This window comes from Neofelis nebulosa, chromosome 10, assembly GCF_028018385.1.
Source record: "Neofelis nebulosa isolate mNeoNeb1 chromosome 10, mNeoNeb1.pri, whole genome shotgun sequence".
Taxonomy (NCBI): domain Eukaryota; kingdom Metazoa; phylum Chordata; class Mammalia; order Carnivora; family Felidae; genus Neofelis; species Neofelis nebulosa.
The window spans coordinates 5,136,696-5,152,238 of record NC_080791.1 but is presented as its reverse complement, the minus strand read 5'-3'; positions in this window follow the sequence as shown (position 1 = coordinate 5,152,238).

Here is a 15,543-nt window from a genome sequence, read left to right as displayed (position 1 = left end):
GGGAGGGGCAGAGAGAGAGGGAGACACAGAATCGGAAACAGGCTCCAGGCTCTGAGCCATCAGCCCAGAGCCTGACGCGGGGCTCGAACTCACGGACCGCGAGATCGTGACCTGGCTGAAGTCGGATGCTTAACCAACTGCGCCACCCAGGCGCCCCTATACTTTAATTTTTAAAAAGATGCCAGATATAAAAGAATTTATAGTCAATGAATACATTTATAAAATTTTCACCAACATTTTATTCCATAATTAATGTATGGAGTTATGACAGCAAATTAATCCATAAAGTTGCACTATTTAAGAAGGCTATTGCAATATCTTATCCAGGGAAACTATAGAGGTGTCTGAGAATCATAGCATGGGAAAATAAAAGAGAGCTGGTATTGGGGAAAAAGAAAATTAAACAAATTTTAGGTCTGTCTGAATTTTTGTTTTGGTAGTGCATTTTCTTATTGGTCTTAACCAAGAGACTCATACAATGTCCAATAATGTGTTGATAAACCAGCTCTCAAAAAACAAGGAACCTAACCCGTAGCCCTCATCGATTTTTATATTGTAAACCCTCTGAGCATGGCCAATTTCAAGCTATCCAATGGGATGTCACTGAATCCAGGGTTGGGAAGAAATAACACCAATTGGCTTGCCTGGGCCCGTTGGACCTAGCTTCAGCATATTACTGAATGGAAGCCATCATTAATAACATATCTAAAATCTCACAAGTGATATCCCTTAATTTTGAAATAACTGTGCTTTCAGTGCTACTAGGTTAAAAACCATTTTGTCCTGTTTGTAATAGAAGAGTTTCTCGAGGAAACTGAGGTAAAGAATACTGACGGGATGTAGTAATAGCATAGTTCAGCGGAAAAGGCAAAGTACAGGGAGTCAAAACCCTAAGGCAAGCGTCACTTGTGATGGTAACATTTTCCATGCTTGCTCTATTTCTGGGAGCTCACCTGCAAGTTTCTGCCACTCACTGGCAGGTAATTTTGCAAGCATGTCAATTTACAGTAACTATGTGTTCTCTTAATAACTTATTTCCTTTTTGGGTTTTAATTCCTTTTATACAAAGTGTGATCTACTCTTTCCTGTTAGGATATTGTCCTTAATGGCAGAGCAGAGAGAAGTAAAGTAAGGGTTGAGTCACTCTGCTTACTCTGTCATTTGCTAAAATTATAGCTTTATCCAAGCAAAGAATCTATCCAATCTCATTGATCTGAATGTAGCTGTGAGAATATGTATGCTGTACTCCCAGTTTTACATGTCAGCTTATTCAGTGCCTGGTGGAGAGGTCCACACTTAGGATGCATCCAATAAAACAAAGTATTTGTCAGAATAAATACATGGGAGGAAATAAAGAATAAATAAATGAATAAATATATCCTGGGTTCTAGCATTATACTATATTCTTATAAGTCTGTGTCACTTAGCTGTTGTTTTTCTTAGCCAACTATAACCCATCTTCTGTACATGATCTATTAAAATTTTAGCACATTGGACTGATCATTACTTAGCAACCAAGGATTCTTTCATTTATTTATTTCTTTCAAAACTTGTTAATATGCAACTGTTCATGCGAGTACTGATTTTATCCTACTGAGATATTTTCTATATTTGGATCTTTGCCTATGGGAGAAGATAGAGTCTAGTATTTTTATTTTTTCAGTCTGCTTTTCTCAAGTGTAGACGAATGGTTTCACAAATTAGCATCAGAGGCAAATCACCATGCAACTAAAGATTCCCTTAGATCAGTAATTCCAGATCTGGCATTTTATCAAAATCACTTTTTAAATTTTTTAGCAATTCCTAGATCTCACCATCAGAGAATTGCTTTCAGCAAATTTGGCTCGGGAGCCTGGCAAGTGCACTGTTTTAAGGGGATTGAGATTTACAGACTCGGACTTGCTCAGAGCTTCACAAACTTTATAGACATTTGCCTGATCTGGGATCTTGTTAAAAGTGCAAATTCTGATTTAAGAGACTACTTTAAATTTCCAGTAAGCTCCTGGGTGATAGAGCTGCTGCTTTCATACTTTGAAAGCAAAGCCTAAATTAAGTATGTCATCTTCTTGGCTTGAATTGAGATATGACTGCATGTGTTTTGATGGCAGAATAAATTGCTATTCAAAGTTTGCATATAAGAGCACCTAGGACCCAATGAACATACAGCAATGTCTTAAGGTAGAACATCTGGGCAGAGAGTATTTACCTGTTTTTTTTTTTCCTGTAAAAAATTTTCTCTCAAGAAGAGTACCAACAGATGTATGGATGGGTGGTTACATATAACTGTCAAACTAATGTATTCAGTTATTCTGAATGTAAACAAATATTTATGGAATGTTTCAGGGCCCTTCCTTTGTTCATATATAACTTGTTACTACCCTATGGTCTCTGTGGTTTCATGAAGGCAGTTTGTCCCTTTAGAAAATCAGTCTTTTTTTTTTTTTTAATTTATTTATTTTTTATTTTTTAATATATGAAATTTACTGTCAAATTGGTTTCCATACAACACCCAGTGCTCATCCCAAAAGGTGCCCTCCTCAATACCCATCACCCACCCTGCCCTCCCTCCCACCCCCCATCAACCCTCAGTTTGTTCTCAGTTTTTAACAGTCTCTTATGCTTTGGCTCTCTCCCACTCTAAAAAAAAAAAAAAAAAAAAAAAGAAAATCAGTCTTGCTTATTGCATGCCATTCATTAATATGCAACGACTCTGAAGCAAGCTTTTGAGAATACTACACCTTTTGTTTAGGGGAAGAAAAGAGAGAAATTATTCAAAGCTGCCAAAATTAACATTGCTTCTCAGAAATGAACATTGCATCACCAATGAAAACCATAAGAAAGGAATTTATATTTATTTACTAATTGTCTCAGTTGGAGGCAAAATTAGAGGTGATTACTGGAAGTAATAGTACAATAGAATGTAGAAGTTTCCCTGTGACCGCCCAGCAACTTGGGAACAATGAATTGTAACAGAATGTGGTGCTGTATAGCATGTAACTTGAAAATAAGTGATGGAAATAATTCACACTTGTTAGTTCCCACTGCAGAAAAGTGTGTATGCTTGTGTGGTAGCCAGGGCAAGGTGGGGGCAGAAATGTATCTTTTATCTTTGGCATTTGGAACAGTGATTTGTTTGTTTTTTTAATCAATTTTTTTAAATTTTTATAAATGTTTATTTATTTTGAGACAGAGAGAGAGAGAAAGAGAGAGAGAGAGGGAATCCCAATCAGGCTCTGCACTGTCAGTGCAGAGCCCAATATGGGGCTCAAACTCACGAACCATGAGATCATGACATAAGATTGTGACCTGAACAGAAACCAAGCGTCAGACACTTAACCAACTGAGCTACCCAGGCACCTGTTTTGTTTTGTTTTGTTTTGTTTTTCAAGCAATGAACATTTTTGTTTGTTTGTTTCAAGTTTTAATTTAAATTCTAGTTAACCTATAGTGTAATATTGGTTTCAGGAGTAGAATTCAGGGATTCATCACTTACATACAACATCCAGTGCTCATTACAGTAAGCGCCTTCTTTAATACCCACCAACCATCTAGCCCATTCCCTGACCAGCCTCCCCTCCAGCAACCCTCAGTTGTTCTCTATCATTGAGTGTCTTCTTGGAACAGTGATTTATATAGAGTGGATCTGCATTATGTTTCTAGAGAACCTGACCAGTAATTAGTAATCAAATTTGTCTAGCTTTCTTTTTTCTACCATACTCATGAATAGACTGCAGGGTGGATTTGTATGCTCAGCGACAACAAGAACAAAAAAACCAGAAAAATCCAACAATTATTGAAAGCTCACTGTGTACTAAGCTCTAGGTTAATACTTTACATTAATTATAACTTTTAGTACTAATAACATCCCTAGTAAGATATTGAGATGCAAAGAGTATTAGGGGTTCTTTGGGTAAAAGGATAAAACCACAGAAAGGGGGTCTATTGTGGAGACAGTTGGAGGCAGAGACATTATGTTCACCGGGAAAACAAAACAAAACAAAGCAAAACAAAACATTAAGTCCTTTTACTTCTGCAAGATAAGGATGCTGCTTTAACACTTATTGTGGCTCAAAAACCAAGAGAGACCCTGGATACCTGTAATGTTTTAATTTTAAATAATTAATTTCTAATCAGTTTCTACCTGGACACTTATACAAGTTTCCTAAATAATGATAATTTTGAACTTCACTTGAGCCCGGTAATCCTGCAAAGTAGCAATAATTAAATAAATCCCCCACACCTTGTGTACTGGCAAATGTTTTACCGCAAGAGGCCAAGATTTCTAAATAACTCAGAAACACTTGTGAATAAACAGCCCCCTTGTTCACCTTAGGGCAAGGCCAGGCACAGACCCTCCCAATACCCATTTTATGCTTTATCAGTGATTAGCTGAATTGTTGGTCCCCCTGGTCAATAGCGACAAAATGCTTGCGAATTTGACCTGATGGAATTTTAAGATTTTCCCTACCTCACAGGACCCTGAGCTTTGACAGGAGCCTGTCCCAGCATCATAATGCTGAACTGTTCATCCTTAGGACTCAGAGTCATCTGCTCATCTGGGTGGAGTAAGGGGGGAGCACTCTCAGTTCTATCGGCTCATTCTGGTTCTTGAGCCTCACTAACCTCCCACCCCACCCCCCATTTAAGAAATGCCTTTTTCTGTCTGACCTTGAGACACTTGCATGTCCCATAGTCAGAGTTTCTCCTGATTACCATACTGTCTTCTGAAAAAGTCTCTCATTTAAATTTGGATTTGCTTTTATTTCGGAGTAGTCTCTCTCCAGGGACACCTCTGCAATCTATCCGCCATGTTTCCACAAGGCACACAATTCTGGGGGCTCCATTTACATGGCAGCAAGGTAAATGGCATCCCTGGACCTCTACAAGCATCTGTTGTCATACATGATGGTTTGGGCCTCAGGAGTGAAGTCTTTGAATCTCAAACTGACTACTTTATTCCCCTGCGTAAAAATATATTGGTGACTCTAAAGTCTCGGTAGAAAAACTCCAAACTCCTAGATTTGACTTACAGGGACTTTTACCAATTGGCTCCCACTTTTTTTCTCTACTTTCATCTACCGCTCTTCCTGTGTGCTTTTTAACAATCAAGAGTCACCACAACTGTGAAACCTTTCTTTAATCCTCTTTTTGACTTACAGTCAGAGCTAGATATGCTGAAACATGACTAACTATATATTAAGATGTTAAAAAATAATCTACAGTTAATTAGAATTAATCAATGAACTTAGCAAGGTTGCTGGATACCAGGTTAGTACTTAAGATTCAATTGTGCCTCTCTATCAGCAAAAAAAAAAGAGAATTAAAAAAATTTAAAGATACATTTTATAATAGTATTAAAAAGCACCACATATCTGGGAATGAATAAATTTCATGCCAGACGTCTACATAGAACACTTCAAAACAAACTGAGAGAAAATAAAGACAAAGAAAGAGACTTCCTTTCCAGCCTGTACTATACGGGATTTCTTTTTATAGGTAGGTAGAAAAATGGAGACAATGTACGTGGAATCTTAAAAAAAAAAAAAAAAACAAATTTCATAGAGACAGAGAATAGAATGGTGGTTGCCAATAGCTGGAAGGAGGGAGAGATGAGGAGATAGGGAGATGTAAGTCAAATGGTACACGTACTGAGGCTTGATGGAAAACAAGTACTGCATACTTGGAAGTTCTGAGATTAAATTGCAAGTATTCTCACAGCAAAGCAACGAAAAGTTAACTATGGAGGTGATGGATGTTTACTTAGCTTGATCTTGGTAATCATTCCACAATGTATATGTGTATCAAATCATCATATCATACACTTCAATATGCAGAATTGTATTTGTCAACTGTTCTTCAATAAAGCAGGAAAAAAAAGTGAAACCTGGAAACAATATGTAAAACAAATATTGGGCAACAGGCAGCACAGGCCTGTGATCCCTAAGAGAAAATAAAGTAAAAGGAGAGTCTGTCATAGTATATAATTGCAAAATATATTATGCACATATCAGTACCTTGCTTATATCCTTGCACTATCCACAAAGTAAAATATGTTGTCTCCTACAATCAAATGCACTATGTATTATAAGAAGTAAAATGAGAACACCAGCAGTATTTAGCATCATCTAAAGTTGAACACATAATGTGGAGGAAAAGGAACCCTTGTGCACTGTTGGTAGGAATGCAAACTGGTGCAGCCCCTGTGGAAACAGTATGCAGATTCCTCAAAAAGTTAAAAATGGAGCTACCCTATGATCCAGTAATCATACTGCTAAATATTTACCCAAAGAATATAAGAATAGTAATTCAAAGGGATACATGCACTCCTATGTTTATAGTAACATTATTTACAAATGCCAAGATATGGAAGCAACCCAAGTGTCCAATGACTGAGAATGGATTAAGAAGATGTGTACACAAGATGATATGTACACAAGAGAATGTTATCCAGCCATCAAAAAGAATGAAATCATGTCATTTTAAGGACATGGATGAAACTACAGACTATAATGCTAAGCGAAATAAGTCAGTCAGAGAAAGACAAATACCCTATTATTTCACTCGTATGTGGAATTTAAGAAACAAAACAAATGAGCAAAGGAAAAAGAGAGAGAGAGGCAAACCAAGAAAGAGACTCTTAACTGTAGAGAACACACTGATGGGTACCAGAGAGGAGGTCGCGAAAGATGGGTTCAATAGGTGAAGGGGATTAAGGAGAACACTTGTCGTGATGAGTACCAGGTGACGTACGGAAGTGCTGAATCACTACGGTGTACATGTGAAACTAATATTACACTGTATGTTAACTACCTGTAATTAAAATAAAAACAAAAATAGAATAAAAAACTAAAAGTATTCCTAAAAAATAAAAAAATAAAGTTAAATAGTAACTGATAAGCTAACAATTCCACTCTTCGGTGTATGTACAACAGAACTGTGTGTGCACGCGCGCGTGTGTGTGTTTGGGTTGTGTTCACCAAAAGATGTGCACTGGAATGTTGATAGCTGTGCAATAGCCCAAACTGGAAATACTTAAATAGCCACTATAGTGGACTGGATAAACAAATTGTTATATATTATACAGGAATGAGAACACAGTCTACAACTACAGTCAGCAATGTAGATTCATCTTACAAAAATGACATTGAAAAAAAAGAGGTCTGTTACCAAAATACTGAATATAATCTCATTCCACTTATGTGAAGTAAAAAAAATAAGCAAAATTAATCTGGAATAAGCCAAAATAGTGGTTATTGTTGACAACAGATAGTGAGCAGGAGGGAACACAAAAGAGACCCCTTAATGCTTGAAATATTTTGTTTTGGCATCTGGATAACATTTACACTCATATGTGTTCAATTTGTAAAATTGATCTGTAGCTTTATAATATAAATGCTATTTCCTGTATTTAAATTTTACTTCAATGATATAAAAAATACATAAGGAATTCCTACACAGTTAAAATTGGCTCCAGTAAGTTTAATGACATTTTAAATAAATGAACTGTAAAATTTCTCAAAATTTCAAAAGCATGAAATTAACAACTATCTGTCTCATATTCCCAAGGCCTGAAAGTGAGTTTCTGTCAGTGCCTACTGAAGAATAGGAGAAATAATTTGGCACATGTCATCAATTCATTACAATTTTCCACCTTTTTATTGCTTTGTCATTTAGGTGAATGCTTAACCTAGAGAAGTCAGGATTGGATACAGCTCATTCCATATTTTTATTTTTACAAGTCCAGTGTATAGTACAGAGGGGTGTTTTCCCTGTGCTGGTGTGTCTATTCTGGTGCTTTTGTCCTAGAGTGTACATTTTTTCTTACGGAAACAGTGTCTCCCATCTTTCAGGAGCTTAATCCTCCTCCTCTACGTGAATGGCCAAGACAAACCAACAAAACTTTCATACAGAATACATATGAGTCACCTTGAAGCTTACATTTTGGTAAAAGAGAGAGAGAATAAACAAAATAAAAAAATATAGAGTATGGAAAATGATAATAAATGCTATACTAAAAAATCCTGGGACACCCAGGTGGTTTAGTCGGTTAAGTATCCGACTTCGACTCAGGTCATGATCTTGTAGTTTGTGTGTTCGAATTCCACGTTGGGCTCTGTGCTGACATCTCAGAGCCTGGAGCCTGCTTCAGATTCTGTTGTCTTCCTCTCTCTCTTTACCCCTCCCCCTGCTTGCACTCTCTCTCTCTCTCTCTCAAAAATAGATAAATGTTAAAAGAAAAAAGAACATGGAGAAACTTTAACCAATATACCTCTTATGGGGGATATGGATAATGGGGGGTTGTGAATAATGAGAGGGTGTGGATAATGGGGCAAGCTACATATGTGTGTGGACAGAGGGTATATGGGAAATCTCTGTGCCTGCCTCTCAATTTTGCTGTCAATCTATAACTGTTCTGAAAAATAAAGTCTTAAAAAAATGGAAGAAGGGGATATTGGGGTTAGAAGATGTGTGATTTTAAGATGCTTACAGAGAAGGCCTTCCTAAGGTGACATTGTAGAAAAGCAAAGGTAATTATGGAGTGAGCTTTGGGGTTATATTAGGGACGAGTGTTCTGGGTGAACAGAATAAGGGTGAAGACCCTGAAGGAGGACAATGCCTGGTGTCTTCAAGGACTAGCAAAGAGGTCAGAGTTACTGAATAGAATGAAGAAACTCCATAGTTAGTTTTATTTCTCTCATTTGCTCGTTGTTAGAACAAACATTTATTAAAAATAGATTGTGTACAAGTCTCTCAGCCAGGTGCTACTGATACAGGGATAAAAAAACCAACCACTTTAGTTCAAGAAGCTGCTTCAGAGCATTCATGGCTCCAAAAAGCTTGGAGAATAGGGTTCAAGTCCTTGGACAAACACAAAAGGCAGTTCATATCCTTGCCCTGGCCTCATCCTTCTCCATATTCATTAGTGTAAACAAGGTGTCCACTATGTTCCATTGATTCTAAGCTATTATCTCTTACTGTCTCATAGGTTTTTTTTTTCTTTTTACCTTTACTAATCTGTGTGCAGTTCAAATCTCTTTTTATTATAAGAAATCTAAGAAAACTGTAGTTCTAAAGACTTGCATGGTGGTGGTGGCAAGAAGGGAAATGAAGTAAGGTATTGAGAAAAAATACAGCTAAGCTTAAAGGGAAACAGAAATCTTCCTTCAAGAGTGATAGCTGCTGCTGTCTTAATGGCTTTTGTTCTCCAGAAACTTCTTTTTGCTTGTCTCTTCTGCTTCTGACACTTTTCTCTGCTCATGCATGGTTTCTGATCCTACAGCATGTTGGCTAACAAATGACACTGGTTCACTTCCTTCCCTCTGATTTACTTTAGCCTCATGGTGACGTGTCCTGTCAGCGCAGCAAACCATCCCCACATGGACATCATAATGAATATATTCTTTTTGTTCACATTCTTGAGAGACAGTCTTACTGACTCCACTCTGCATGTTGACAGATTCACTGTGTATTACCTGTCCTTGGCAGTAGGGAGGCAATCAGATATTTCAGAAGCTATAGGCAAGGCAAGGCAGGTTACATGAGAAAGAAAAGTCTGGCATACCTGGAAAAATTTGAGTATGCTGCGCCCTCAATGTCCCCTCTTTTTGGCTTATTGAAAGGAACATGACTATGAGGAGTCTGATATGGGCCAGATCTCAATTCTGCTACTTACTTACATGATAACCTTGACCAATCTATCCGAGTTTGTTTCCTCATATATGAAGTGCAGATAACAGCATCCAGGGTTATTATGAAAATTAGGTAAGTAAGAGGTCATCAAGTATCTTGCATAGCATCTGGCTCATGGTGGATACTGCTAAAATATGAAGTTGTGTATTCTTTTAATCCATAAATTTTAGCTCTAGTGATCTTGTAAATCTGCTGGAACTTCTTTCCAACACCACACAGAATTATAAATCACTTCTTTCTGTGTGCTATTATAGTACTTTTTATTTTTACCTTACTGTATTATTATTAAATTAATTTATTAAGTAATATTTTATTAAATTATTATATCTGTGGCTTTCTCCTCCACCATTGTGAAAGCAAGTTGAGATGAGAACCCTTTTCTTATTTATATCTTTATATCCTCACTGTCAACACATTGCTTAGCGTATGGTAGAAACTCAGCAAATGCTTTCTATTATTTTTTTTTTAAAGAGAGAGAGCGTGAGCAGGGGAGGGTAAAGAGGGAGATGCAGAGAGAGAATCCTAAGCAGGCTCCATGCTTATGGCAGAGCCTAACGTGGGGCCCAATCCCAGGATGCTGGGATCACAGTTTGAGCAGAAATCAAAAGTCCAATGCTCAACAGACTAAGCCACCCATATGCCACTCAACAAATGCTTTTTAAATAAATATGTGAATGGATGCTGAATGCACGGAAATGAGTGAACAACAAATGAGTGACCCTGGAAGAAAGCCAAGAACACTACAGAGAAAGGCCACTGGTCGCCACTGAGGTAAACTTTTCTCTTTGACCCACTTTGAAATAAAGCAACTTGAAGGACCAATCCCAAGTCCTAGTGCACAAAACAGAAGAGTTTCTATCAATGGCATCACATTCTGTTTCAAAACATTTTTTTTCCAAATTGAAGCCCAAGAGAAATGAGGTTAAATAAAAAGCTCCTTAGGCTACAAAGAAGAAACGGAAACTTGGAGTCATGAACTAAGCTCCATTTCAACTTCAGACGAAACACTAGTAAGACTTTCTGTGCTCATGAGGGTGGGGATTTTAAAAACCTGAGGGTTTCAAAAATGTGAACATCATCTTTTCATATTTAAAAAATCTTTTAATCCTCCAGAGATTTTAGTATTTTTAAAAGTACTTTCTATATTCCTATTTTATCTACATCTGCTAGTGTCCTACTTTAGACGAAATAGAGATAAACCACATTTTCATGGCTGAAAATCTTAAAGTGATGAACATTCATCATCCTGTAACAGGGTTTCTCAACCAATGCTGTGGACAATTTGGGCTGGATAATTCTTTGTTTGGGGATGTGCCTCATGCCTCACAGGAGGCTGCGTAGCACATACACCCTCTACTCACAGGATGCTGGTAACACACTCGACTCCTGACTTGTGACAACAACAAAAAAATGATTCCAAAATCATTCCAAAATGATTCCAGATCATTCCAAAATGATGTCAACTATCTCTTGGGGAGCAATTATCTCTTGGGAGTTGTTCTCAATTGAGAACAACTTTATAAAATATTTGATAGACAATTACTTAGAACACTTGCTCTTCCTTTTTCTCAGTCTACCAAGTCATATTTTTTGTGTGAAAGTAGTCTTGAGATGGCATCTAGTTACTCATTCTGACTTTTCAAGGAGATGCCACCTACATGACCTAGGACCAATGGTAATATTTTGTTTTTAAATGCTTATTAATTTGAGAGAAAGAGAGAGAGAGAGAGGAAGGGGAAGAGAGAGAGGGAGACACAGAATCCAAAGCAGGCTCCATGCTCCGAGCTATCAGCACAGAGCCCGATGTGGGGCTTGAACTCACAAATTGCGAGATCATGACCTGACCCAAAGTCGACGCTTAAGTGACTGAGCCACCCAGGCACTCCAGACCAGTGGAATCTAATGTAATACTGGTCATATTACTGAAGGATATTTAAGTCATCAAGGATTTTGATGGAAGTCATGTTGAGAAGGTGATGGGGAAGGGGAACATAGCTAAAGCCTTCAGGGAGTAACAGGGAGTCATATGGGGTCAGTAAATCACTGAAACAAAGTTATGTGGGTGGCATTGTTTAATGACATGAGATTGATAGCTGGTATGTTATGAGAAAAACGGCAGGAAAATAATGTGGATGACACAGTGAGGAACCCCCACCTAAAGATCCAGAGGTAAGAGGGGTGTGAGAGAGAACACATCTACCACTAAAGAGCAACAGTAGGGTAGCAATGTGCAGAGAAGAGACCAATTTATGTTAGAGAAAGAAAATGAAAAAGATGTTGAGTATGTGGGACATTTTGTTAATGACTGATTATGAGATCCAGAGGGGAGAGTGAAGGGATTCAGAAGATAGGTATATGTGGAAGGCAGTGTCAGAGAAGGGAATGAACAGAGTCATATGGGAGTTATGGTCTGGAGGATGGTGGATGACTAGGGAATCCTGGGTTTCTTGTGGGGTGACATATGCAAACAGGAAGAAAAACATAGTAAGTCCTGATGGTCACCATGCACATAAACATAAGTGTCTGGCCAGGAGCACACTTAGGTCCTATGGATCCCTCTGAACTTCAGCTGATAGAAGCATAGAAACTGGGGAAGAGACTGTTGAGGGGATTCTCATTTTTTAAAATGTTTATTTTGAGAGAGAGAGAGAGAGAGAGAGAGAGAGAGAGAGAGAGAGAGAGAGAAAGAAAGAAATAAAGAGAGATCACACACACATGCTGGAGAAAGCACAGTCAGGGGAGAGGTAGAGAGCAAGCAAGGGAAAGAGAGAATCCCAAGCAGGCCCCATGCTCAGCACAGAGCCCAACAGGGGGCTCCATTTCACAACTGTGAGATTATGACCTGACCTTAAATCAAAGGTATGACATTCTGCAGGCACCTGGGTGGTTCAGTTGGTTAAGTGACCAACTTTGGCTCAGGTCCTGATCTTACAGTTTGTGACCTTGAGCCCCACATCGGGCTCTGAGTTCTCAGCACAGAGCCTGCTTCAGATCCTCTGTACCCCACCTCTGCCCCTCCCTTGCACTTTTTTTCTCTCTCAAAAATAAATAAACATTAAAAAAAGAAGTGTCACATGTTCAACTAACTGAACCACCCAGGCTCCCCTTATGGGATCCTTATTGATGTCTACTGACATTATCCACATTAATTTCAGACCCATGACCACTTCTCTTCCAGTAACATCGTCCTCCTCCCCACTTCAGGCACTGCCGCCTATGACCATATCCTATTACCGTATAATTATCAATAACTGAAATGCCTCTGTGGGCTCAATTTTAAGTGTCCTAGTCTTTAACTACCACTTCCTACTTAGCTCACTCTCTCTAGTTCTCCAATTTCAGCAATTCTTCAACACAACAAAGAAGCTAAAGTCAATTTCTCCTATCAACTTTTCACTGTCCCTTACACCTCAATCCTCTTTTCCCTCCATACCTTGCTAAAATACCATCATTATCAGTATAATCACTCCTTGTTTATACTCTGTACTCCCCCCACCGCTTTGTTGCATCCATTTTTGTAAAACAAAATGAAAGTTGAATTCACAGAATGAGCTTGTTGATGTCTACTGTATTTGCCGGTTCCATGGATTTGCTTACTCTCTGAGATAACAATTTCATACTCCTCTCAAATTCCAACATCTCTCCTCCAGTGTTATACTCCACTGATGATCTTCCTTTCAATTGCACTGTGAACACCGTAGAAATAAGAGAAGTTTCCACTGATTCCCACAGTACATTTCCCTCCTGCCTCTACCTGTGGCCAGGGAATCTGTTTCCCTTTTCTCTCTGTAGATATCAGTGAGCCTAGCAAACATCACGCCTTACATTTCAGCAACAGATCACACACCCCTTGCTTCACTCAAGGATACTGCCCCAGTGATTCATTGGATCTTTGTTATCAGCCAATAAACATACTTTTATTATTTGCATCTTCAAAAAATTCCTCTTTGCTTTCACTTCACCTCTCAGCTACTGCTCCATCTCTTCCCTTCTTTCTACAGCAGAAATCCTTGGAAACCTTTTCTATCCATTCTGTTCTCAGTTTTCCACCTCTCATTCTATCTTAAATCCATTATAATCTTGCTTTCTCTGGTAACACTCCACTAAAACCACTTTGTTCAAAGTCACCAATGACCTGTATGGGGTAAATCCAAGAGTAAATTCTACTTGATGTAGCTGTACCATTTGACGTGGTTGATTATCTCCTGCTCCCTGTGCCAAATGCTTCACTGATCTCCCACACAGCCCTGTCGGTTTTCTTTCTGCCTCTTTAGCTGCTCCTCCTTAATCTCTTTTACTGGTTCCTTCTAATTCATCAACTTGATGTCAGCATGTGATAGGGCTTTGTACTTGGACTTCTACTCTTCCCAATGTATAACCACTTCTTTGGAGATCTCATGATATCATGGGTTTAGATACATTCTATATGCTGACAATTCTCAAATTCGCTCAAATCTGGTCTTGTCCTTGTGTGGCAAAGAGAGGAAGTAAACATTCATGTGTTTTCTATTTACGGGCACTCACCCTATCATAAGAGTTCTACTCCCATCACCTAATTACCTACAAAAGGCATCATCTCCAAATACCATCATATTGGGGATTGCAGTTTCAACATATGGATGGGGGTGTGGGTGGGGACACAAAGATTCAGTGCACAGCAAAATCTAGCTCAGCTCACAGCACTCCTCTGCTGAATCACTCTTCCCAATGCCCAAGAGATTTCAAACTGTGAGAAAAAAGCCTAAATTTGTAGTAAGGCCTGAGAGTCTTAAACAACCTACTCTCTTGTACTTCTCTGTTCTAATGTCCTACTATTCTCTGATACACTTATTTCCAACTACACAGGCTCCCCATGTCTTTAAACATTCCAGGCAAGCACCTTTGGACTTACTGTTCTCCCTGATTGCTCATCATTTCCCAGACATCTGTAAGACTTAAGTCTCTCACCTTCTTCATCAAATTATATCACCTCATGCCACCTGTGACCACAGGAACTCAAACTTCCCCTTCCTAAAAACAATCCCTGCTTTTTTTTCTGCTTTATTTTTCTCTTTATCACTTGTCCTAATATAGCATTTTATAAATCCATTTATTTGACTGGTTTTGTTTTCTCTTCCAGAAATCTAAGTGAATAATACTGGCCTGTAATGTACATTTTACTTTGGTTTAGTTTGGGTTAATATTTTCATCAGTAAAAGAAAGCAGCCTAAAAGGAAAAAAGCTATCATTGCTGGCAAAACTTAGTAAAAAGCACCCACTCACGTTGCCAGGGTTTTAAATTTGCCATCAGATTTGCAAGTTCTGCTTAAAAACACCATTGCGCATATCATCATTTATACAAGGCTTATGAAATAATTGATTTATGCTGTCAGTTTTCTAATAGTATGGTAAAGTTATGTGCAGAAAGAAATCATAAGGCAGAAAACATTTGAAAATGTAGGCCATTAAAAAAAAGATAAAATTTTCAGCTAAAATTTTTTTTTTCAACGTTTTTTATTTATTTTTGGGACAGAGAGAGACAGAGCATGAACGGGGGAGGGGCAGAGAAAGAGGGAGACACAGAATCGGAAACAGGTTCCAGGCTATGAGCCATCAGCCCAGAGCCTGACGCGGGGCTCGAACTCACTGACTGCGAGATCGTGACCTGGCTGAAGTCGGACGCTTAACCGACTGCACCACCCAGGCGCCCCTCAGCTAAAATTTTAAATACAACAACGTAGAAATACCAAGGAACAAAAAAGAGGGAAAGAAATATGCTGTGTGTGAGCTTTGTAAAAATAAAACAAGTTGTAGGTTGAAGAAACTGTCGATGCAGTACAGCCTGAGAGAAGTTTGGTCTAGCTCAAATCATTG